We start from the raw sequence: 26,762 nt of genomic DNA, 5'->3' as shown, positions 1-26,762 counted from the left end.
CAGCAGGTCAAAGTTAATTTATTTTGTGAATATCACATTCCCAGATGATGTATCCTGACTTTAGTGATCCTCTGATTTTTCTCACCATGATGTTGACATTTGTGGTTTGGGCTTAAATGTCTAAAAAACTGTGTTGATGTTTGGCTCATCTGTATTTACAAAACTACTAATTAGCAAATGTTAGCGTGCTAACATGCTACACTTAAGATGGCGATCAAAGTAAACATTAGACCTGCTTAGCATCAACATGTTAGCACGCTGAGGTTAGCATGCACCTCAAAGCCTCACAGAGCTGCTAACATGGTTGTAGTCTTGTTATTATGTGGTAGCGGGTTTTTGTTGATAGCAGTAATCTAAAGCTTCAGCAACAAACATCAGGTTTTGATGTCAGTTTCTCAGAATCAAAGTAGAGCTGCAACGATTAATTGATTAATTAGATTAGATGTCAGCTATTAAATTAATCAACAACTATTTAGAAAATCGATTAATCAGTTTGAGTTTTTTAAGGAAAAAGTCAAAAGTCCAGCCTCTTAAATGTAAATATTTTCTGGTTTCTTTACTGTTCTATGACTAAATAAACTAAATATCTTTGAGTTGTGGACAAAACAAAACTTTTGAGGACGTCAACTTGGACTTTGGGAAACACTTATCAACATTTTTCACCATTTTCTGACATCTCTTAGACCAAACAACTAATCGATTAATCAAGAAAATAATCGACAGGTTAATCGACAATGTAAATAATCGTTAGTTGCAGCCCTAAATCAAAGTGTCTCCTCTAAAAAGACATTAACATTATATTTCTGGAGGAGACGTGGTGGCCTGACAGTCTGTGACCAGCTGAGAATATCCCGTCTGATGTTTTCATCCAAAACTCAAAAAAGTAGAAATAGATTGCAGAACACTGATCTAATGGAGGGCAGAAAGCATAATCAATTTTGGCTTGTTGTTTTTGAGTTGTCAGAAGTAAGTTCTGGAAAATGACAGATGCACTGAACACTGCGAACTCAAACATATATGTATGTGTGCATATTTATTTTTCCATTAGCATCTATTTCCCATTGAATACACAACAAAACATTCAGCGCTGATTTTACCACAACAGATGCCACGATAACCTTCAAAGACCAGGCTGTGTAAAACTCCATTAAAAAAATCAAGACTAGACATTCCTCAAACCACAACTCAGGGCAAGAAAGCTGGTAGCGTTTGCCCTCGACTAAAGCACAAATTCGACCACTGTGCTATTTTCAGCATTACAAGCTCCTTCCTAATGCTAAATTAAAGAGTGAGTCAGGATGTGCTATTTACACGGGGTAATGAGAAGCATTCCCCGACACTGTAGCTGACTGAGAGCCAGCAGGCTACTAACCGCACTCTGAATGTACACATGACGTCATGTACGGACGGATACAATCATGAGCCTTTGATGCTTCAACACTGCTCCTGTAGCGTCTGAGCAGATGAAACATTTGGTCACTTAGGCCGTTCAAGCATGCAAACCACAACTACAATACACAGTAATCCCCCATAATAGCGATAACAGGAGGAGGTATTAGATTTTACTGCCCATGACATTTAGGCACAATACAATACTGAGGATCTCTTCGACGCCAGCGCTCATGACAGAGAGAGAGCCAAACTCTTTATCCTTGTCACAGAATGGAAGTGCAATGAGGTGCTGACATTTCTGCGAAACCTATAATTGCATGGTTGTCATGCTGGTGACTTAAACAGAAAGATCAGGTGTCAACTGATCGAGTCAGTCTGTTGCATTTCATCCAAGTTTCCTGTTTTTACAGTATCTTTGATTTTCAAGACTTTTTAGAAAATCTTAACCGGGAGACAGACCGGTTTTTAGTAATGATGACCTCACACGATGTAACGAGTTCAGAGAGTCAAAAGGTCAAAGACAAATCAGGCTCAGACCACCAACACAGAAAGCGCTGTTCTTTGTTCAGTTGTGTAACCTTTGTGGCCACCGTAGCCATTAAACCCTGGATATGAGCTCCAACTGCCCCGAGGCTCACATGTTGCTGAGTGGCACTTTTGTGGTTGTGGTTAATGGGCAGACGGTGCTCAGAGAAAAACAGAGAGAGGATTGGTCATGCCTCTCATTCTCTGTGTCGGAGCCAAAACACCAGGGATTCCTCCGTTCTGGGTGCAATGGCTCTCATTGTGAACTACTGCTGTAACGGCCCTTAATTGCATTTTGTGACAGTTTTTCCCATTGTTGAAAGGTTCACTTAGCTGACTCCTCTCAAGCTACAAAATATGTTGCTCTTGAGTCCCAAAATTGCTGAGGTTATAAAATTGTTGCATGTGGAAGATTTATTATTCAAAACTAAATTACATTTTTTGTTCATTTCAGGAACAACCTATTCAGTTCTCATCCTCAAGCTATGTGAACTAAATAGTTGGTGAATATTAATTCTAAACTTTAACAGGAATCATCTATTGAGAACTACAGGGATGATATATTTTGTAGGCCAACCAGGAAGTTAGCATCACCCTGGGTTACCTCGACAAAAAGCCAATGGGATTTTTCTATCGGGTTTTGGATTATTGCAGAAAATAGGCTCTGTGGCAAACACACGTTTATGATACTTACACATTTTGTTCAGCAAGATAATCTCCACAACTGAACACCAATTCTATGATTTTTGAAGAGGGAATGCAATTGCCAGAAATAAAAAGCTAACACAAGGCTATAAACGAACTACACATGTATTTGCCTGAACTGGAAACAACATTCACGAGAGCCATGAGAGTGAACCAAATGAAAATATTGATTAGAGCAGCTTTAAAGACATTTACAATTGTGTGTTACATAACAAATCCCAAATATTCAGCCTGTAGACAGTTAAACCGATTCTATTATCATCAACTCTGCTTGTCATAAACTCAGATAGCCCCAGTCTTAGAAGACTCTAATTATATGATAGGACCATTTATACAGGTGCAGTCTGTTTTATTGATGGAACCAAAGCATACAAGCGCCGATCTGAACCTTAGATTTAAGAAAAATGATTACCATCTTGTCTAGAGGAGGTCCTTCCTTCCTCTTCCTCTACTAAAAGTATACATGAGCGCCAGATCTTCTCAGAGAACAACCTCAAGCCCCCCCGTCTGCGTCATCCCCCAAAAAGAGGTTTAAAGTAATTAGGAAAAAATTCTGGTTGTCTCTTGCTTCTGTGCCATTAAATGGTATTGGCTTGGAAGAATGTGATCTTTCACCCTCTGTTTAATGTTGCTTCAGCTAATTTGGGAAGAAAATAGCAAGAGTATTATGGTTCGAAGCAAAAAAAAAAAAACATAATCCTGATTCCTGGCAGTGATTCTGGGAGTGCGGGTACTGTACCCCCATAGTTTATGGTATAATGCTGGGGTGAGCCTTTTAATTTTCCATCAAAGAAAAACCCCAAATGTCCAGGGCCATTGCATGAAACAGGAATTGGTTTGCATGTAATTACCCGCAGAAAAGTTCACAGCCTCTCCTCTTTTGCATCGTTGCCATGTTCCCAGACATTTGAGCACAGCATTAATCATATAATGTTCAGGTCAAACAGGACATGAAAGCACTTACCAATGCAATTTATGACAGCATGAAAGATACAGTAGACAAAACTACACTTCACTTTTTGTCAAACTTTTAAGATAAAACATATAATTTGCCTTCTGTTTGTGCTTCTACCTATATACTGTACATACTTCTTTTACTGGCCGTGTTAGCATTAGGAATCATCATTACCTTATTCTGACAAAAAAAGTAGATATGACCATTTATGCAGCAGATGTATCCTTTGACAGAAGTGTCTCTGACAGAAAACATGTAATTCAAACTAAATATATACCAAAAACACAACTAAACCAAACCTGGAAAAAAATAAAGCGGCCTCTGCAATGCGTGTGATTTCCATATGAGAGTGATAGTTAAAAGACCCCAAAAGAGCAGAATGAATGAAGACCAGTCTCCCCACGGTTCATTAGTTACCCTGCTTTACCGAAACCAAACCCCAAATGATACAAAGCAAACAGCCCGAAGGATCGTTGCCAAAGAAACATTCACTCGTCTGCTATTTCTGGTTTCCCAAAAATAAAATGAGTTTTACTGGAATGATTGTGGAAAATGACATGAGAGGAACATCTTCAATGTTTCCAGTGATTCATGATTTTTTCTGAAGCTTTATGTGATAGATTGTACTTACAAAGCATATATAAATGAACAGTTAGGGGATGTTTTAAGAAGGTGGAAAGAGGAGAAAAATGCTATAAAAATGTGAGATAAACAGCTGTGCTTTATAGGGATACATGCAAATTTGGGCCAAGATAAAACACTATTTTGTTAAAGTAACCTAACTTGGTGATAAAATTCAACAAAAACTCACAGGTTTCAATCAAGCACCAGTGCAGGGTTTTGATATTTATATGTTATTTAAGCTGATATGTGAGATGCAAAAGTGAATACGGCATCATTATATCGACTGACAGATTGTCTGGGCTTTTTTTCCCTCTACCTAAATAAAGAGCAAAAAGAGAGAACTCCATGCTCCCAAATGCTGGAAGTTAAACTTTCATAGCAGATGGAAAATGTGAGCGAATGAAGAGCAAACAGTGGAAAAATTTCCGGCTATGGTTTGAACATTTCTAATTGAAGCAGACAGTGCCCGAATGCACAGACAAGGATCCCATTTTCTGTACACAGCAGGCATGGGAGACTTTCTGTCCATGAATAAATAAATCAATAACAACTTAAAGGTGTAAAAACTCCACAGAGCGCCATGGCAGACTTTCACGACCACATCGGTTAACAGAAAGCAGACATTTCAGTTGACAAAGAATCCTATTAAGTGAAGAAAAACATCTCCTGCTGGTTTATTATTTGGCAAACAAAAATGGATTGTGGGTAGTGAAAGTAGATTCAAAGATGACTCTTGTTGTGTCTCTTCACAAGTCTTCCCTTCGTTACAATTCTAGTTTTTCCTGGGCTTTCCCTACTCTCAGGTAAACCAGTTTTCAATCATAATTCTTTCCATCATTCATAACTGAGTGTAACTTTTGTAATGTCTTCTAAAAAGTGTTCAAGTGCTGATGAAAGTAATGACTATATTTGCAGCTATATTTTCACCATAAATCATAACAAGCTTAAGCGTCGATTGAGTTAACGTTAAAAAAATGCACTATTCAGCCTTTTCAATCTGCCAGTGGAAATGATTTGATTTAGGTGACTTAGCGGTTTAGAACTCCTGCTTTTATTATTGACGTGTTAAAAACCTGCTTCACAAGACCAGCTTTTGCTTGCACTGGAGAGATTTCAGTCTTTTTTTCCAACAAAAACTTCGGATTAACCAAGCAGCCCAGCAAACAGCGAACACTTGTATGTGTCTCACACTCATAAAGCATTCATTTTCGTGATGAACGATTACAGATGTAGCACTTTAGACCCACACGGCATTACAGACAGGCAGTGGCAGTGAAGCTGCTGTAGGTAAGACATCTCAAATAAACACAACAGGCCTTTCTCAAGACAGACATTTTGACTTTTCACAGTAGGAAAAGCCCAGGTGTTACTAATAACAATAACAATGTCTCTTTTCTATTCAAGTGTCCCAGTAAGCCATGTTACAATGCGCCAGCTTAAACAATACCAGGACCCTGAAACTGAAGCAGCTAAATGGACTTCAGCTATTATTCCTTTTATCATTTACACCTGTGTTTTTCTTACTGTGAAATGTCAAATTATCTTCTGTGACAAAGGCCTACTATCATCTCCCTCTCTGTTTACACCAGCCACGCCTCCAAAGCCCCATCCACTAAAAGAGACCCACATTTAAAGGTGCCCTGTGGAGTTTTCTTGTAAATGTTCTGTATGTTATGTTTACATTCTCTGTTTCCTGTGAGTCCTTGAGACCTTACAAACACATGAAATGTTTTGCTTCCCCATAAAACACTTGTAAAGGCAGATTTGTTTTATATTTAAACCTACATTGTTTACATCCATGTCAGCCAGCAGGGTTTTTCCTGCATAGAGGAATTGTTGGCGCCCCCGAAGAGGTTTTAACCAGCAGCAAACTGACAAGAATTGAGACTAAAAATAACAACTGAAATCCTCTCCGAATGTGTTTAACTTATCAAACAACTGTTGAACAAGCAGAACATAAATTTAAGTATGACTTTGACTTCCAGCAGTCAACTCCCCTCTCATCCACAGCCGCAGTATTTTACACATGCGGCTGGCGCTGCATAAGCGAGCTAAACTGCATTGTTTTGACTGAGAGTTTTTGCAAGTTTCTGCAGATTTCAGATCAGATTTGCATTTTGCAAGTTACCTTCTAGACAAAACCAACCCAAACTCCTCCCCCTCAAACTCGTCCCAGTCCCCCCCGTACAATCTAGTAATAAAATTATATTTTTAAACCAGTTTTGTTAATCAGGGTTTCATATACTCAAGTATAAGAGACATTTTTTATTACAATGTATAGATTTCTGTCAAATAAGGTAACACAGACTCTCTGCCTTTACTTTACGTGGACCGATCATGCTTACTGTCATGCGTAGTCACCCCCCCAAAGGACCATTCGGAGCCAGGAAAAACCTTGCATGTTGTCTCATCTTCTTCACTCCCTTGAATTGCAACACTTCTTTACGTATAACTGCCACCAACTGTCAATCAGCACAATTGCGTGAAACTTCCAGCAGAAGTGTGTATCGCCTCGCCCGCGTCCTTGTGCGTGTGCACAATCCAAACAAAATTGGGAACCTCTCATAAAAACATTGCTCCGTAGCGTTACTAGTGGTCAAAAACTCTGCCTTTAATGGTTTGTTTATGGTTAATGGTTCACAGATTTCAGAAATGTATGCAAAATCAAATGTAAATCATTCCACGGATGTGACAAGATTTCATAAGAGATGGCACTTGTGAGGCAAATTCAATGAATTTTTGGGAGGAGATGCGCAACTTTAACCCTCTGACACCTTCTTTTTCTTTTCTTTTTTTCTTTTCTGGCAGTTCCACATAGGTTGTTTTAAACTAAAATTAAATATGCATAAAAAACAAGTGGACGAAAAGGAACCTATTGACATTGACTTAATTAGGAATCAATTTCTCTCCCAATAATATTGGACTGATAGATTCGGGTACAAAAATGTAGCAAGAGGTGCATTCTAGAAATGGCAATCACATTTAGACATTTTGCATTACTTGGTAGTTAAAAGTTATGGTTAAACTATGCTGTGTTTTTCTCTTTTAATTAATCATTGCTCTGTATAGACCTGATCCTGTGAGGTATGTGGACAGCAGTGATGGTTAACGATGAGAGACGAGACCTTATGTGTGACTAATCTCTCTCACTAACACACACACACACACACACACACACACACACTGGCTGACTGGACTTTCCCAGTCGCTTGGAGGCAGCACTGTTCCTCTAACAAGCAGCGTCTGAGTGGCCGTCATCATAAACTTGGCCTCGGTGGCCCAAACAGCGTGGCTCGTAGCCAGAGGATCCCACGCTCTGGTGGAAGTCCGCCTGCTGACTCACTGCAGAGGGATGCTAAGCGAACCCTCAGCCTTGACTTGCAGACAAACCAACCGAGGGGTCTCTCTACATCCCCGTTAGCATCCAAAGAAAGCAGCTGCATGAATTAATAATAACAAACTACTCCACACAGAGGTTAAGGATGTCTGGATGGCGCAGTGCATCCAAGGACCTGACTCTGGAGCATTTCCAACCGTACACTGCGTAAATGCTCACACTCCTAAAAGATCAGAGTGAGTCATATTCCATGGACTTGTTGTTCTTTTGCTGTTTAACATCAATCTGTCCTACTTAAATCATTTTTAGGAGAAAATTGCCATAATGTGCTGTCAAATTAATGCCGTATTAATCTCTGCATTACAGTAATATCCAAACATTTGCTATCAATTACCCTTCTATCAAAGATATTATTAGACTCCATGTCATTCTCACGATATATTTCGAATACTGTGAGAAATGTTTTTATAAGTTCAGTTATAATTTCAGATGTAGGTTTGTGTTGATGTGCAGGGGGTACCTCCTTTCAGGGCTCAGTGGATGTCGTTCAGGCACTTTGCCATCTTCTATAGCCTTTTTTTAAACAAGACCTTAAATCATGAAAAGTTCACGGCGGTCTCACAGAGACAGAGAGGGCATTTGGTTCAGACTGAAGGAAGACACGCTATTTTAGGTAATCACTGTTAGCTGACAGATTACTACAGTTCTGAAATGTCTTTAAGCACAGTATATCACAGCATACGCCATCACATCCTTAACCCCTTACCATTCCGCCCTTGTTGCAGCAATTTTGGGGTTGATACCATTTGTTACACAGATTTGGTGCTGAATTTAACTATTTTTTATCATTCGAAAAGTGATAAAAATGATCAATAATCCCTCCAAAATAGTATATTAAGAGACCAAGACCTTGAGTAACACCATAGAAAAAGCCATGCTGTGATTTGGTTTCGAAAACTTTTGAAATTTTGAGATTTGCATTTTTTGGCAATTGAATAGCAAGCACTTCTGTTCTGGAAACTGCTCAGAAACCCTATTTTTGTCAATCTACCTAGGAAAGCCATCCATCCTCTGAATGCTCTAGGTCTCTAGTTTGTTGCTGTAAAGGTTCATGAGAACGAGAGCTGTGAATATCCTAGAGGTCACCACAGGTCATTTTATACAGTGAGGTCAAGTTTCAAAAAATGATCTCACTACAGTGAAATGGCTACTTTGGGGACAAACATCAACACAGATGAATTAAATTGGACTCATTGGATCCACAAGAGTCTCAGCTTTACAGTGATACCCAATTTATGCAATTCCAAGACTTTTTAGGGACCCCAGTATGCAGAAATATTCAAATATACCATTTAGTATAGGCATAAATAACATACATAACGATTAATAACATTTCTACTGCATTCAAAAAACTGCATGTTTTTGCCCCAAACTGCATTCATTATCATAAAGTGGGCATGTCTGTAAGGTAGAGACTCGCGGGTACCCATAGAACCCATTTTCATTTACATATCTTGATGTCAGAGGTCAAGGGACACCTTTGAAAATTGACATACCAGTTTTTCCTCGCCAAATTTAGCATAATTTCGTAGCGTCATTTAGGGCTCTTCCTCTGAAAGACAGAAAAGTGGTCGGGCCTGCCGGCGGGCCGTTAGAGATTTAAGGGGTTAATGAAAATACTTTGGGCAGACGCTGCTCATGGTTTGCTTAAGCAAGACTGCTATCTTTCAAACAAGAGGCCCAGAATCCTCTCTCAAACAGAGAAAATCTGTCAACATGAGCGTTTCAAAGGAAGACAATCATCCTCTCAGTATTTATGATGTCTCCCTAGGAGGATGAAGAAACTGCTATGGGAAAGTCTGAACATTTTTATCATGTTAACGTTTTAATCTGTAGACAGGAAAATGAAATCCCCTTGCCCTGAGTGCAGGTGTTCTTGTAAAATAATACAGGAGGCAGGTGACCTTAGAGGAATCCCCCGGATTAGCCTGGAACTAGCGTTGAATCACGCAAGGGCCTATTGACAACTTCCTTCGTCAGTCTGGGAGAAAGGTGATTAACATCTAACTGTGCAGAGACCTAAGTGAAGCCAGAGGGGGGAGGGATGCAGTGTACGCTTCCACTGCACTCTTTCCGATCTAATCCAAGCTGTTGTACACAGTAAACCCTCGTGGGGTGGAGGAAACTAAGAAAACAAAACCAAAGACATCTGCTGAATCCTGGCTGGACATCCAGTCGCATCATTGAAATACTACAGCCTCCATTGGGTAATGGAGAACACATGGGCAATGGTGAGTTTTCATAGATAGATGAAGTATTATATGAATGATGAATGGGAGGGAAGATGCCATGTATTTAGCACTTTGCTGCTTGTGTACAATGTGACCATGACATCCAACTGAAAGCTCAAATTTTAATATAATATTCTGGCTGTCATCGAACAAAACAAAGCCCAAATCTGAGTCATCCTTTCCAAAGCAGAGAAATTCCAATACACACCCTTGTTCAATATGATTGCTGTTTTTATACTGGCAGCATCATTAACTCCTAAAGCCAATCACCAAGCCTGTACATAACAAAATCTACAATGTAAAGAAGTTCGGACTATAAAGTTGTAGTACATGGCATACAGAACATAACATATACAAAACATATATGACAAATATAAAACATAAACAGCCACTCAGCTGTTGCAAAAAGCAGTGACGTAGGTTACCAAAGTAAGCTCATCAAAGCTAATCAATAAAATTATGAATAATGTGAACGCTAGCACTAGTTGAGTCAAAGTTAGCTGTGCTAGTTTGGAAATAACTGAAAAGGTTAGTTTGGATTTTTTTAATGGGTTTGTATGTATACTCCCTCGTTCTGCAAGGTAAAATGCTGCTTTTGTGAATGTAGTCTGGTGGCTCTGAAAAGAGCAATATAAAGACGTCAATTCCCCGTCGGAAAGTGCTGTCTGATGGAGAGGTAAAGCAGCTGTGAATGGGAGCAGCAGAAAAAAATATTGTAGCCACCTAAACAAAAAATCAATATCAGTTTGAGTGTACGCTATATTTAGAATATTTTCACAGCTTTATCTTGCCATCGACAGCCCTTTCCAACGGGGGACTGAAGCCATTATATAGCGGTCTTCAAAACCACCAGACCAGACTTCCTTCACAAAAACAGTCATTTTCAAGGAACACAGGAATTGCTGGTCTACCGCTGCGTCGATCGGTTAGTTCGTTTTTGTTATTGTGTGACTTTTGGATCCGAACTAACGTGGCGTACACACAGCAGTACATTGCTTAGCTTTAAATGAATAGTTTGACATTTTGGGAACATCTATCCACACCAAGTATGAAGCCGAACCCAGGAGACAGTTAGCTTAGCTTGCACTAAAACTGAGTAACTGACACTTTATATCTCATTTGTTGAAGTGTACTATGAGTTGTTGTGTCAAATTAGATACAAAATGTTAATTAGTGAGTTTTAGAGGTGGATTTTGTCACATTTGGAGAGAGCCAGGCTAGCTGTTTCCCCCTGTTTCCAGTATTTATACTAAGATAAGCTAACTGTCTCCTGCCTGTGCCTTCATATTTAGCATACAGACACCAGAGTGGTATCAATCTCCTTAGATAACTCTCGGAAAGATAGTAAATAAGCATGCAAAAGTGCTATTTAGAACACAAGAATTTGGCTTGCAGTTACACTGGTAGAAAAATTGGACTCGACAGCAATGTAAGCAAGTGGCTTCAAGTTGAAGTTTATCAAGTTTCCCGATTGGTTTTTCATGTCTTTGGCTTCTTTGGCTCATGAGAACAGTACAGTAGAAGGTGGCAGCTGCAGATTCTATCATACTGCCGACAAGTAGCAGCTAAACAGGCCTACAAAACCACTAAATAAACTCTGGGGAGGAAGAAGGTCAGACCCATGAAACTGCTCAGTCCAAGTTAACTTACCACGGAGTGCAGCCTCTTGCTGTTACAAGGACATGAAGACATCTCTACAAAAATAATCAGTGGTTATGTTTTTTTCATGATTTTCCGATTATTACACGGGTCAAAGTAGAGAGAGGAAGATTGGAAGGATATGTGATATATTGGAGGCTCAGAGCCAGACTTTATACGGTGCACACCTTAAACCACAAAGTCACTAGGACAAGTTAAATGAGTCAGGATCAGTTTCAGCGGGCAAGTTGTGTAACAAACCTCTCAGATGGAATCACAGTGAAAACAGCCCAGAGGGAAGCGTTAAACACATAAGCTAAACACAGGAAAATGGGAGGTTTGCAGACAAGAAAATCACCTCCACTGTTGGGAGTCTCTGGTGTCTCCTGCGTGTAACTAAATTCTGCCTGAGCATAGGAAAGTTTGGACCTTTAAGTTCTAAAAGTATGAAGAAAAAGTCAAAATCTATACAGAAAGCAATAGATAAGCCCCATGAACCCAAACAACCCAACAACTGCAGCACAGTTTGGCCCAAAGCTCACGTCATGGGACGTATACAAAGTGAAAATAGATGAATTTTGACTGAACAATGGGAGAGCCTGAAGGGTTTAAAGATTTACCCGTCACTGGTGCCAGTGAGTAAAGATCTGCTGGAGAGACTGAAGACTTTCAATTTAAACCAGATTATGCGCCAAGTGATAGCTGGATGAATTGTTTTGACTATTCAGTAAATGCCTGCACGCCATATCATAGCCACCTACACCCTGGGACTGTACAGAAAGACTTCCCTGCTAAATATAAAAGCCAGATGATTTAACATTGAGGCGCTACAGAGAGGGATTCTTGAGGTTGCAGACATGCAGTTAATATGATGTAGAAGAAATGGTTCATATCAGTAAATATAAACAGAGAGAGAGAGGAAATAGTCACATGCTTTTTTAAAGGGTAAAGCTGGCACTGTTCTATATTTTTCTTATTGTCAATAAATCCCATGAAAAAACAAAACCAACAATACAATACTTTGACTTACCTACCCTGTCTGTGGCCCAAGCCCATTCATTCCTGTCAAAGATGTAAATCTTTAAGAATGAATACAAATATGTAGGTTGCGTTCCAAATCGCATACTTTTTCTTTTTACTTCAGTACATAATGCAGCTGCTCTTAGAAAGTATGTGCTGTTGCATGCAGTATGCAACACAATTGGGACATATTAGCAAAGAATATACTGTAGAAGCGACTGTTTATTGACAACAGCCATTTTGGGCTGAAAACGCTTATCATATTTATAATATTTATTGTTCAGCTCAGGCCATTTTGGTAGAATATGACAATAGAATAGAAATCATTTTGTTTTACTTTTGTATGGCACTTTTTAGGCGGACATTTTACTGGCATCCGGTAGTGACTTTCAGTCCAAATTGGAAAAAGCATAGCTCTGCTGCTGGGCGCTGATGTTGCAATGGAATGAACGATTGACTTTCACTTCGTGGCAATATACATTCTTTGATACTACTAGGGATGCTAATTTTGAAAAATGTTTCTAACCGATAACCGACCCTCGTTATCGATTATTAACCGTTAACCGACAAGATTTGTGCCTCGCATGCATCAGTGCACCAGCTGCAGGAGCACAACAGATATTCGTTCACAGGAGTCCCCAGTTCACCCGTCCGGGAGCGTTAACTTAGCAGCTACGATTGCTGCGTGTAGTGTCGCGGACATGCAGTCACTTTCCCAGTAAAAGTCTCCACCGCACATTTAGTTTAGTTTAGCAGGTTGTCAGCTGTGTGTCTGCCCAGCGTAACGATACTTTTGTCTGCCTGCTGCACCTCAAAGCATTGAATACCTTTGAATATTTCTCGTCAAAGCTTCTAAGCCAAAAAAATGGTATTCGGTACAGCCCTACTACTAACATATCTTCCACTGCACAGAGGATTGTGGGTCAGAATAGCCAGAAAAGCATGCTGGCTTGCAAACTGCAAAATGCAACTGGATGTAGTAGAACATCCTGGTATTTTTTACATACTGCATTTAACATACTATGTATTGGGACATACTAAATCTTTTTCTTTCATACTAAATGTGGGTTAGGGACATGGGTATTGGAACGCACAGAGTTTCTGAAGAGTTTTAAAGAGGCTCAGTCATTTCTGGGCATTGTAGTTTTTAGCAAACATTACTGAAATATAATTAAACGATGCATTTGATAGGGACTATTTTCAGTTGTGGATTTAAATATACATTCGGTGCTGCCCCATGTCACGAAGTGCAACAGTGTGTCCAATGTACAGTAACTGTGTGTGTGTTTTTAATATGTTTTTGACAACAATGGAGGCAGAGGAATAAGCTACATCAGGCTTTCGCTACACAGACAGTACATGGTTTTGGTCTTTTCATGGGTTTTGTTGACTGTAAGTAAAAAAAACAAATACCACCAGACTTACCCTTTAAGTAAGTCTGGGTCAGAGATGAGGTCAATTAAAAAGTTCAACTAGCTTAGCTTTCATCCGACATCGAGTAAACAAGTTAAAGCAGAATAAAATTGACTGAAGGCACATCAGTACTAATGATGCTTAAATCTGGGAGAAACTCCACAACATTCATTTTACAGTACAATAATTTGTTGAGTGGTGCCATTTGAATACATTTGAGGGCAAAACCAGAACCGCCAAACCACCGAAACAGCCTTTTAATCACCAGTCAGCTGACATCTTGGGTTGAAAATGAGGCCCAAATTACAAACTTCATCAGACATCAAAACCTTCCATTCATGATTCATTCTAAAAGCATCATGAGATCACACAATGATTCAACTATTTTATTCAGCAGCAGTGCAAAAAGTTTCTACAGAAAATTTGATTAACTTTGGCAAAATGGTCAAACTGCCAGTCGAAATGACATAGGCCTCTCAGCCTTAATCAGTTTAAACCAGTGATTGGGTTTCCGATAGATTACTAGGCGGCGCTTTTCCCAGAATCATGTAAAAATGTCAGCATGTGATTTGCTAAAAAAATATAGAGCACCGTGCTTTTTGAGACAAAGTCAAGAGAAAAACCAGGCTTCACTTCAAGCAACTGGTTTGTTTTCACAAATCGTAACAAGACAAAATGTTTGTAATTTTTATAATAAACTACAGCAGGATCGTATTTGTCAAACTGGTCTGATTAAACCAGAGTTTGTTAATTCCATAACTGCAAATCATTTTAATAGACTTCTGCATCTGGTGTGTGCTTCTCCAGAGCTGGGATGTCTTTCCAAACAGTAAAACCATGGAAAGAAAAGGTCCTTGTTGTTCAGATGAAGATCTATTAGACCATTAAAGAATGATGATTAATTTTGTTTGAAAAGGACCTAGCCCTAATTGCAGTAGTTAGACTAAATTACAGGGATATTATGCTGTGTTCTGGTATTTCTGTTCACCTCATAATGAAACAAAAGGAGCAGAGGACATCATGAATCACACTTGCTTTGACTGGGGCCAGCCAGACACAACAATATCAGATGACCTGTTGAATAAGTATGACTGCCTGCTAAGCCCCTCCCCCAAACAGTGATTGTCCAATCAAAGCTAAGCAACCGTAACTAGGCACAGCATGTCTGACAAACTTTTGATGTCTCCACATATTGACACATGGTTGTGTCTGAAATTCAATGCTAACAAGCTATTTCGTACACTAATAGTATGTGAGATGTTTTAGTATGTCCGAAACCTTAGTTTGGTTTTATACTAAGGTACACAACTTGCATACTATTTCTATACCATTGAAATATCACAGTATGCAATGCTGGACACTACGGCGGCATAAATATCCCATAATGCAATGCGGTAGTAACAACAATGTTAATAACAGACGCTGACAGACAGCTCTGTAACATCAATAACGCTTCAATTTCACTGTAAGTAATATATATTTAAATTAGTTCAGGCTTTGATTCTCACAAACCATCCATTTGGTCACATGAGGTTGGCACGAGTTACCATGGTGGCAAGGAGGCTCTCAGGAAGTGATGACGTAAATTACTGCTCAGTGCTTCCGGAAAGATCCATACTACTGTTTATTCACACAAAAGTTTGTTGAATGATAGGACACATATTGAGTATGTAGTGCATAATGTGCGATTTTGGACAAAGCCATTGTGCATGGAGCTCTAGTAAAGGTGATATTGAGTTTGGAGGGTGGTGTCATGTCTACACCTTTCCAAAAACAAAAAATACAAGAGTAAAGGTGTAAGAAATGGGTGATTATCTGCCCAAATGTAAGCGGCTAACAGTAACATGCAGGGAAATCTTTGCTTGGGTAGACAGTGACCTATCAATGTGGCGTATGGATATGTCACCCACACACAATGAGCGTCTGGCGACGGCGCACCAGGGTAAAGAAAATAAAGAGAAAAATTTTAGGGTCGGCGCACCAGTAAAGAGCAGCTTATTCACCCCCACAAAATGTACAAAAGCCCACCATAACCACACACAATGAGCGTCTGGTGACGGCGCACCAGGATAAAGACAAAAAGAGAGAATTATTGGTGTCAGCACAGCAGTAGCATAACATCAGAGAACATACACAAAGCCAATAAAGGAGGTACTTACTATTTGTAGATGAAGTCCATGCGCCTATCCCTCTGGTCAAGGATGTCAATGACTTTGTTGTAAAGGTCCTCTTCGTTAGGTGTATTCCTCAGTTTAATAAGTCTCTCCAACGAAAGCCTGTTGTGTCCCATTCTGTTACGGCTGTAGGTCTTTAACGGTGAAAATGTCCTCTCCACAGATGCGGTGGTAGAAGGTATAGCCTAGTTGAGACCAGCTTCAACAGTTTTGAGGCCTCAGGTAGCCCACAGTCTCCTGCAGATCACTGTCTGTCAAAAAAGTAAGCAGCAGTACAGGCGTCATTCCTTGGACTGTTTGTGGAAGTATAATCCCACTAAAACAAACTTTAATCAGATCAAAGCATTTTGTGTATATCTGGACAGGCTCTTCAATTTTTTCTTCAAGCTTCTCCAGACGGTCAAAACCTGGCTTTCATTTGTACAGTGATGTTGTCAAGAACTTTATTATTTTCCTCTTATCTCTGACAGATGTGTAATGGTGGATCTCTTTATTTTTATCAGTTTTAGTTCATTACATTTCTGTTCAAAACGATCATAACAACTGTCAAACTGCTCTTGCTGATTGTTTAAGGCACACATGGGGTCTTTGACGCGCATAGCCAATATCCATAGCCTTTGTTTGAGGTTAAAAATGTAATTGTATGTCATCAGGGGAAAACAGGTGGATGCTTTATAGAGAGCCAGAGATCAGATCCTGAGGCCATAGCGAGGGACTCTCCGTCAGCCATCTGAGTTTTCCATCATCTTCTGGAATACTTCCGGTAGGTATTGGAGGATAGTTTGTAATTAAAGGGACTGTTTGTAACTTCTTACACGTATAAATCACCTAGGTCGGTGTCCCACGCGCGCTCGCATATACGCGCTCGCATATGCACGCTCGCGTGTGACTACGCTGTTCAGACTCAGACTCCAACACAAACTACACGGAAGCACCAAAACCGCAAAGTTATATCTAGTGAAGCCCGTCTTGCAAAACAGTGTTGGCCGCGGTCGGAGGATGCGGGGGAGACCGTAGCTTTGGTCTCCAGGGCGTCTCTGCTGTACTCTGCTCCTCTGCTCCTCTGCCTGCCTGCCTTCACTCAGCTCGCTCCACCTCACGTTCATGCGCGAACACTACAGACTGCAGAAGAGTTAGTTTAGCTCTGAGAATATCTAGTGAACGTACAGTGGACGTTTGTGCAGAAATAACTGCTGCAGCTCCTCCAGTCCAACAGAGGTTTTCCATGTCTTGTGAAGTGACGGGTCTCCGCAGCGAGAAACGTTATCGTCTCTGACCGGGTGCCGGTGTCTCCCTGCGGGTGCGGTCGGGAGGCTGAAGCAGGAAAAGCCAACTCTAGCATCAGCTGTGATTCATGGAGAGACCTTTGTCTGGTCAGCTAACATTACTGCCAAGCAGCTGAAATATAGAGTGATATTGTGGTTTTAGCTGACGTGTGTCGCCTCACTGTTTTGAGCGATGCTCGCTCATGTCTATGTAGAGCGAGCACAAGCTCGAGCAACAGGACGCTGACTTTCGTTGACTTAACGGCCACAGGTGTCGCTGTTAACAAGCATTTCTGATTCTTACAAACAGTCCCTTTAAAGATAGCTTAAATGTGTGGTTAACGTTAGCTCTTGCTCAAGGTAACAGGTCACAATGATGAGGCTTTTTTTAATATTTCCGTTTTCCTTTTACCTTTGCATTGTGTGCACTGATGTGGAGCCTGCTGCTCCTCCAGGTCCGCGTCAATGCAACTCTTGCACGTTTCCAAGGTGACAGTGGACAGGAGGTGAAGAGTAACTTCTCCATGGCATGGAAAACTAAATAGCTAGCTGGTATGGTGGCAGCCACTCAGTTTGAGAAGTCCGCAGGTCAGGTGTTGGTTTACCATTAGCATCTACAGATACATTTTCTTATAAAACCATGTTGAAAGGCTTTTTAAGTAAACTAATGTTACCTGAGCTAGCCGCCAGGTGCTGCTGCTACGAAGAGCAAAGAGTGGCGCCGAGCCTGCACGAGAGGGAGTGGACGTCACGTGGCAGTAGGCAGGATTTTTTTTTTCAACTTTATTGACAGTGTTCAATACAGTTATTACATGAAGCATGCCATGGATGTATAAAGAGAACATACATGTTCCTGTCTTTCATTATAAAAAAAAAAATTGCAGTAAATGTATTTCACAGTATAAAAATAATAATAAAAAATAAAATAAAATAAATGATACAACAAATAGCAAAATGTTATTTATTCATGGTTTATTTAATAGGGACCAATACAATGTACATAGACAACTTAAAAACAGCTATCTGATGCCAATATCATAGTGCTTATAGCGGATGCTAATTCGCAACACCTGTCCCTAGAAGGGCTTTTTGTGAAAATAAGATTAAAACAGGAATGGGTACAGGAAAAATAAATAAATACAATAATGTAATACCAATTTAGGGAAAGGAAAGAATAAAAACAAAAACCTTCAGGTTCTGCTAAACAACTGGAGTTAATTTGAAATGTCTAAATAATCTAATGTTTTTTTGCCAATTTATAATCATCTATGCCTCATTGTTGAGCATTCAACACAGCCTGGCATCTTTGGGAGCAAGTGGCAAAAGGAGCATACTATATGATTCTGATTTGTTTTACTGGAGTAAGCCTATATGTGTAATCCTGAGACAAATTCTGAATAATTTTAAAATTATATAAATAAATACAATTCATAAAGTTATGAATATGAAGTAATCATCAATAAATACAACTATCATGTAATTTCAACATTTCTTTTTAGCTTTGGTGAAGCACTGCCTATACCCTGACCACTCATCACTAGCAGTTGTAACCAAACATGTGTAAACAAGTCAGCTGGAAACATTGAAAAGTCAGCCCGGAAGCAGTGTTTTCAATCCATTTATGGAGTTAATGTTACCATACTTAGATAGTTGCAGTGGATAAAATCTGTCAGTGCCAGGGAGAAATTACAAGCCTGTTATGGTCTATTTTTGGGTGCGATCAAGGGACCACTGTTTCAAAAATGACTACAAACTTATAGCAGTTATCATTGTAAACTGCATATGTGCTGTAGAATGGAAAACTTGACAGGCATAGCAACAGTAACTAAGGGGCGCAGGGCTTAGCGAACGGTCAATAGTATATTTCACACTATGTGCATGTTGTTTATGTTGTTTACTGCATATGCAACAGATTTAAGTGTGCATATACTGGTCATGTTTCATCTCTGCAGAATATGAACAGCATCTTTGTTTTCCATTAAATTTAATGTTCTGAAACATTGTCAATATCTATTAAATTCAAACCAGGACCAACCGCTGCCATTACACATTATTCGGGGAACAGAGGGGGTGGAAAAGGGGAGACCACAACTCCTCCAGTTGTCATCCGGTTCCTCTGTAACACCAGACAGGGATCGTCTGTGAAATCCATCACTGATAGGAACAGGACTATAAAACCTCCACTATCATCCACTAGGAATGTCCCTCCCACACGGATAAAGACCATCAGGCATCACACCACCTCCATCATGCCCCCCCATTTATATTCTGAGGAACATATTACTCATGTCGCCCTACGGGAAAATACAGAGGAGGGGACAAACAAGATTTATGTTAAACTCCGAGGTGTTTTATCTATAATAATGACAGATAAACTTCTTCCAAGTACATTTTTAGAATTAAATTACAAGCTGTTGTACATGTAGCCACATTTCATCACGGTGACAACTTTAAAGGCCGTGATGGAAACACCATGTCAACGCACCGAGTCATGATGTGCTATATGTTCTGTAACCTTCATCTAACATGTTCCACTGAGACAATGACTTCAGTGTGAAGCTGTAAAATGCCTCCAAATGAGCAGCGGGGGACACATGGAACGACTGCTGCGCTTTTAGTTTTATTCCACTGGCTCTTCACTACTTGTTAACTGCAGCAGTGTGGATGGAATTAGGTCTGTTTTCTCAGTCTTACAGAATCAACGCAAAACTTTAATTCAAGTGTCATTTTTGTGGATAGGAAGTAGGAACTGTTGCCTTCCCAGCAAGGATCAAAACAAACCAGTTCTTCAATCTGTCATGTTGTCAAGACTCCCTTTTCTGAGCCAGTTGAAAACAATTTGACTCAGCTTCTGTTTAAGATAGAGTCTATGGACTTCAAACGAAGACCCCCCTCAACTGATTTATGACAAAACTTAATGGCCTGTAGGTTTGGTAGATCTCCCAAAGGAGAAATCCTTGTTTTGGTGACATCCTGACCTCTCCTCTGGTACCAACCATCCATCCATCTATTTTATGACGCTGATCCCAGGTCTGGGTCACGTAGGCAGCAGGCTAAACATGGTAGCCCGCGCAGCGTTCTCCCTAGCTACATCCTGCAGCTCTCCCCGGGGTATCCCAACGCGTTTTCCAGGTCACTCTCATCGGGGATAAACTCTCTTGAGTGTTTAATGACCCAGAGGCCTTTCCTCTGGCAAACTTTAACATTTTTGGCTCACTACTAATAAGGTTTATAAACAGTCAAACTCTGAGGTCAACTAGTAAAACGGACAATTATCAGAACTGATGCTGAAAATTGTATACTACATTTACACATACAGTATATCTGTAGCTCTTCCAAAATTATGGAATACCCTACCAAAAGGTATAAGAGATGCAGGCTCTGTGAACATTTTTAAACAACAGCTGAGAGCCTATTGATTCAATTTGGCTTATAATTAATGTCATTCTATGTATTATTATGTATTTTAACTTATTTTTCTCTAATTCTTTCATTTTTATTATTCTTAATAGTCTCTGTTTTTAATTCCACTAATGTATTTTAGCATCTACTGTCCTCTTATTGTCTAATTTTATTGCCTATCTGCCCTTGTCTGAATGTGTTGCTTTTTTCTTTTCTTTTGAAAAGCACTTTGAGCAATATCCCTTGTAAGAAAAGTGCTCCATAAATAGTTATTATTATTATTATTATTATTAGTAGTAGTAGTAGTAGTAGTAGTAGTAGTAAAAGTAGTAGTACTATCTTATCTCAGTGATGAAAACCTTATTGTAACCTTAAACTAAGTTGAGTTGGAAAGTAATTTTATGAAAAAGGACCTATTATTTGCTTTTTTTTCTGAGCTTTCAACCACATTTCAAGGAAAGTCCACTTCAGCTGAACTGAAGACCATGAGATGCATTGAGTTTAGATTTTAAAAAAAATAAATGTATTTTTAAATCTAATTCACCAATTTATCCTAACCTCAATCTATGCTAAGCTAAAACAAAATAGTGCTGACATTTTCTGTGGGTCATAATACAAAAGTTTTCCATCCATTTTTCGATCAGTAAAAGAGTTCATGACAGTAAACCAGAGTATTTGCGGTCATATTGAAACGTGGGAATCCTGCTAAGATTGAATGGGGTTTTTGTAATTTCTCTATAACTCTAAAATACCACTTGCGCTTTCAAACAGTTTTCATTGTCTTTAACAATAATGTATTATTTATACCAATTTCCAAATAAAAGGAAAACATAACTGGTACTGACATATATTTTCTTTTCTTTTTTTTGGTCTTTCCCAGAACAGTGGGCTCTTTCTCTCTCTCTCTTCTCTCTCTGACATCCACAGACACCTCTGGGAGCTGAGTCACAGAGACTCTTCCTCCGCTGGGTGTCACAGGTCATCATGACGGCTGCTCTGCCAGCTGCTGCGGCCTGGAGAGGAAACTGGAGAGAATGTTCTCAAAGATGCTGTTGCGAGGAAACAGTGACACAGCATTACGTTGACCCCAGTAAGTGTTTTTCCTCACTGCCCTCTATGGAGCTGAGGCACTGACTGTCCGGGCCCACGTGATCAGACACCATCACCCCCAGAAACATCTGAATGAACTCAGACTATAATGTCTGGTTACAATGTTCAACTCTTTTCCAGTTATATGATATTTTTATGCCTCGTATTTTAGGGTCTCCACTGGGTCATCTATCATTTATTATTAAGATTCCATGACTGATTTTGATCTGTGGGTTCCAACCTCAGGGATGAGACCTCCCAAGCAATCCCAAGATAAATCTGAGGGGTCACCAGATGGGATAAAGAAAAAGAAATCTGGTACAGAAAGTTGTTTATTTTTTCGAACTTTCCTCCATTCTTTTGTCTTTTTTTTCTTGTGAAATACTGGATACTTTAAACCCTTCAGGCGCCTAAAGTCCTTGAAAGAAAAGTGAGTGAAATACAGGATAGTCTCACATCTTAAAGGAACAGTGTGTAACATTTTGTGGATCTATTAGCAGAAATGGAATATAATAGTGTATAATCACCTGAAACTAAGAATCGTTGTGTTTTCGTTATCTTAGAATGAGCCCTTCATATCTACATAGGGAGCGGCGAAGCAAAGAGACAAAACTCCAGTGTTTTTTTACAACAGCCGCTGCCGCCATTTTGGACTGAAAACGCGTATTATATTTATAATATTTTATTGTTCAACACAGGCCATTTCGGTAGAATAGGACAATAGAATAGAAATAATTTTGTTTTCCTTTTGTAAGGCTCTTTTTAGGCGGATGTTTTACTGGCATACGGTAGTCACTTTCAGTCCAAAATGGCAGAAGCTTAGCTTTGCTGCTGGGCGCTGATGTTTCAATGGAACGAACAATTGACTTTCACTTCTTGGCAATATAAGTTCTTTGGAACGGGTCCTCTTCACAGAGTTCGCCATGTTGCTCCACCGTGTTTCTACAGTAGCCCAGAACGGACAAACCAACACTGGCTCTAGAGAGAGCTTTTGCGTTTTTACGTTACCTGAAGGCCACCATAGTTCTCCGACACGCTTGTGAAACTGAAGTCAGAGTGCAAAACTGTGGTACTGCCAGCCGCTGTCTGACTTCCATTGCTCCTAAAGTAGTGTTATTATGGTAAGGATGGCCTCTGAGGGAGGCGAAACATGGTTTTGCACTTGGCGGCTCACGTTACTGCAGTCTGCAACCACACCCACTAGATGCCACCAAATCCCACACACTGTCCCTTTAAGGCCTCTGAATATGCCTTAAGGAATAGTTCACCAGTTTGGGAAATATGTTTATATGCTTTCTTGCCAAGAGTCAGTTGATAAGATCGATTCCACTTTCATATCTGTCCGTTAAATATGAAGTTTTACCCACAAGACGGTTAGTTTAGCATATCACTAAGACTGGAAACAGAGGGGAACACCTTTAAGCTTCATTGCTTATGGGCAACCCACAGTGACATCAAGACTCCAGGAAGTTACAGCTTCAGGCCAAAAAATAGTCTGGTATTTAATCCCCTGTAAAACCACAGGGGTTGTTTTTACACTTAGATTTTTTTACAGATTAAACAAACAAGATATGCGTTAAGCTTTAAGGCCTAGTCCCACCAGGATTTGAAACAGTGAGCAGATCCTCTGATCAAAAGGAATAAATTGATGCGACAACAGGATGTCCTGTTAGGATTTATCTGTCGCAATGTTTTCATTCCAGCGTGCCCATCTCTGAAGAGAGATGTGGAATGCCTACTAACAGATATCTGTTCATCATTTAGTGCTTGTTTATAGAAGCATCCCATCCCAGCTCAGCTGAACTATGTTAAGTATTGTGGCTGTATCCTGTCTGCAGAATGTACTCCATCCTCCAAGGCACACTGCATCTCATCTTTACATTCAACAACTGATTGCATGAATACATGTGTCCTGTTCAGGGCAGCTGTGGCTTTAATCAAAAGGTTGGTGAATTGACCCCTGGCTCCTTCTGTCCGCATGTCAAAGTGACCTTTAGCGAGACACTGGACCCCAAGTTGCTCCCTGTGCGCTTTACAGCATCCCACTGTTCCTAATGCTTAGGCTGGGTTAAATGCAGAGGTCAAATTTAATGTATGTACCTGCATGTATGTGACAATTGAAATAAAGTTTTGTCTTTTTTAGCGTGCCACAAACTTTAGAGACAACTAAACCTTTTCCTCAGTCCTTCCATGAAATCAGTCTTTCTTTATTTCCAAGTGGTTATTGTAACTTAATCAATACAAGATGACACAGATGACATCTTCCCTCCATGTTTGTCACGCTTCTCTCTTGACGCACGCTAGATCACTCTGACAAGCAGCTGCGTTGGGATGTCTGATATGTTTAGTGAGAAAAGCTAACTAGAGGCACCGTGTGCTGCCACAAAACTCTTTTCTTTCTGCATCATTTTACTGTATTGCAGTACTGTAAAACCTCACTGGGCAGAAAACTCTGGAAAACAAGGCTGAAATAAGTGAGCTCTAATAGAAGCAGATGGACCATGTCAAATGTTGGGATGACTTATTCCAGTAAAATATTTCACAGCTGCCTGGGAGCATTTAAACAGCTCCAAGAAGGAACAAATAAACATGTAAAAATTCGGAGGAAAAAGGTGTCAAAGAATGTCGAATGAATCCGGTTGTAAACACCTAGGCTCTTGGATGAATTCAGGGTATAAGAGGATGTTGATTTTCACATTACAACGTGCCTGCCTCCAAACATTCAACCACTACGTTGTGTTCTCAAAGATCTCCTGGATGAACTTCACCTCATTAGCCTTCCAGCCACAACAACAAGACATGTGAGACCACCCTCATCTCTCAGTAAATACACCATCAAAGCTCACTCTGCGTAAAAGGTCAGGACATCTCACAAACTTCGCTGGAACCGTTTGTGGGATAGGCAGAGGAATCAAAACACTTATTGGCCTTCATCCAGTGATCTCCCCAGATGTGCTCCCCATGAGCTGCTTCCTGCAGCAGAGGGCAGAGCTCCAAACTGGGCGGAGGACTCTCAGAGACTCTACGGCTTTGCAAAATAGACACAAGGAAACTTAAAGGTAGAATCCTTAAGATTTTCATTGAATCAAAACACGTTTTAGGTGTTATTTATGGTCTCGTTTTTTCATTAATAGCCATTCAATAGATTTATATTCTGTAATTATCTGTCTATGTAGTATTTTTTTAATGTTAGTGGTGGAGTCCGCCATTTCTGCTCTGATCAGCGTCTATTTACTCTTCACTTCCCCACGGCTTTCATGTGGACACTGTATGTAACATATCATATCACATGTGTAATGCAGCCCATGCTTCAACCAGGTGAAACTCAAGTGACAGCATGTGTCCACCCTTTGGGTTCCTGAACTCTTAAAAGAATAGTTAATGGCAGAATGCGCCATTCCCGCTCTGATCAGCGTCACTATTTACTCTTCACTCTCCCACAGCCGTATTACAACTGTATTAAGTTACTGCTAATGCAAACATAACATTTCCTGCTGCTGCTACACATAAAAAGCAACTGGGGAAACACGGGGTGGCTTTCATTGTCAAGCAGCCACAGGAAACACTATTTATGTGTCCCAGAGGTTAGCGCTAACTGTGATTGGTCATCAAAAAATGCGTCTCCAAAACAAGCCAATTTTTTCATCCGTGAATTATTTCTAAGTTTTGCATGGCGGTAAGGAGCAGCCGCAATGAGCTGTGAGATGAAGAGCTGCAGGCCTCTCAGCAAGGTAACCTTACATTGCCCTGCTGCTGCTGCGTGGAAAACTACTTGCGTCGTGTGCAGCATAAAATCGGATAGCGGTGGGAATTATTTTGGTCTGACTGAGTTTGTTTGGCTGCACTGCAAACAAATACACCAGTTGCTCTTCTGATGTATTTCTGTCAAAGGAGATGCTCAACAGTGGTGGAGGAAGTACTCAGAAATTTTGCTTCATTAAAGTAGCAATATTACAGTGTAAAAATACTCTGTTACAAATAAACGTCAAGTAAAAGTACAAAAGTATTAGAATCAAAATATACTTAAAGTAGCAAAAATAAAAGTACTAATTATGCAGAATGGCCCATCTCAGAATCATACATATTATATTACTCAATTATAATGATGAATTAATGTGTACATCACATTAATGTTATAGCTGGAAAAGGTTGGGCTCATTTTAATTACTTTATAATAATATATCATAATTTATTTGTTATTTTTTTATTATTAATCTGAATCTTCAAAGTAACTAAAGATGTCAAATAAATCTATTGGAACAAAAAATACAACATTTCTCTCTGGGATAAAGTACAAGTACCTCAAAATTGTATTGAACTGCACATGCCTTTATCATGGAAACTATGGGGTGCTGCCAAATCAACCAGGAATGAAATCTTAAGCATAACATCATGTGTAACACAAATAGACTAAAAACACATTACGAGCCTCATATAACCGGACTGATCAATCCTTGGCTTCTAATTTTGTATTTTCTTTGGAGAGTTATATAGGTCTCTCATATTTAAGTTATACAATACTATAGGCACCAATAACATGAACCATTGGAAGGGATCAGGTGTGATATTTATCTATAAAACACACTGCATAGTTCCTTGTTTTGATTCCCATCTGGAGGACATTTTGGTGACAGGTAATACGGCAAACGGGGACACAGGTTTTTATAATTCACAATCAAAGCTCAGTTTTTACAAGGTCAGTTGGAGAACTGTTGGCTCCCCTCTTCTTGTATTCAAAGGGGAGTGCTGCTCCGCTGTTGCTTTTGGCGTCCCAGACAGTGGAAACCTACTGTCTGACTGCTGACTGAATATTTGCCCTCTGAGGAGTCAACCCCCCTTCAAGTTCAAAAGGACTATTTCATTCCTTCCTCAGGTTTTGGTTGGCAAGAATCAAAGCCCCTTCGTTCTAATGGGTGGCTGCGTCAGGCGAAG

This window comes from Sebastes umbrosus, chromosome 16, assembly GCF_015220745.1.
Source record: "Sebastes umbrosus isolate fSebUmb1 chromosome 16, fSebUmb1.pri, whole genome shotgun sequence".
Lineage (NCBI taxonomy): Eukaryota > Metazoa > Chordata > Actinopteri > Perciformes > Sebastidae > Sebastes > Sebastes umbrosus.
Note: the sequence above shows the minus strand (reverse complement) of the source record.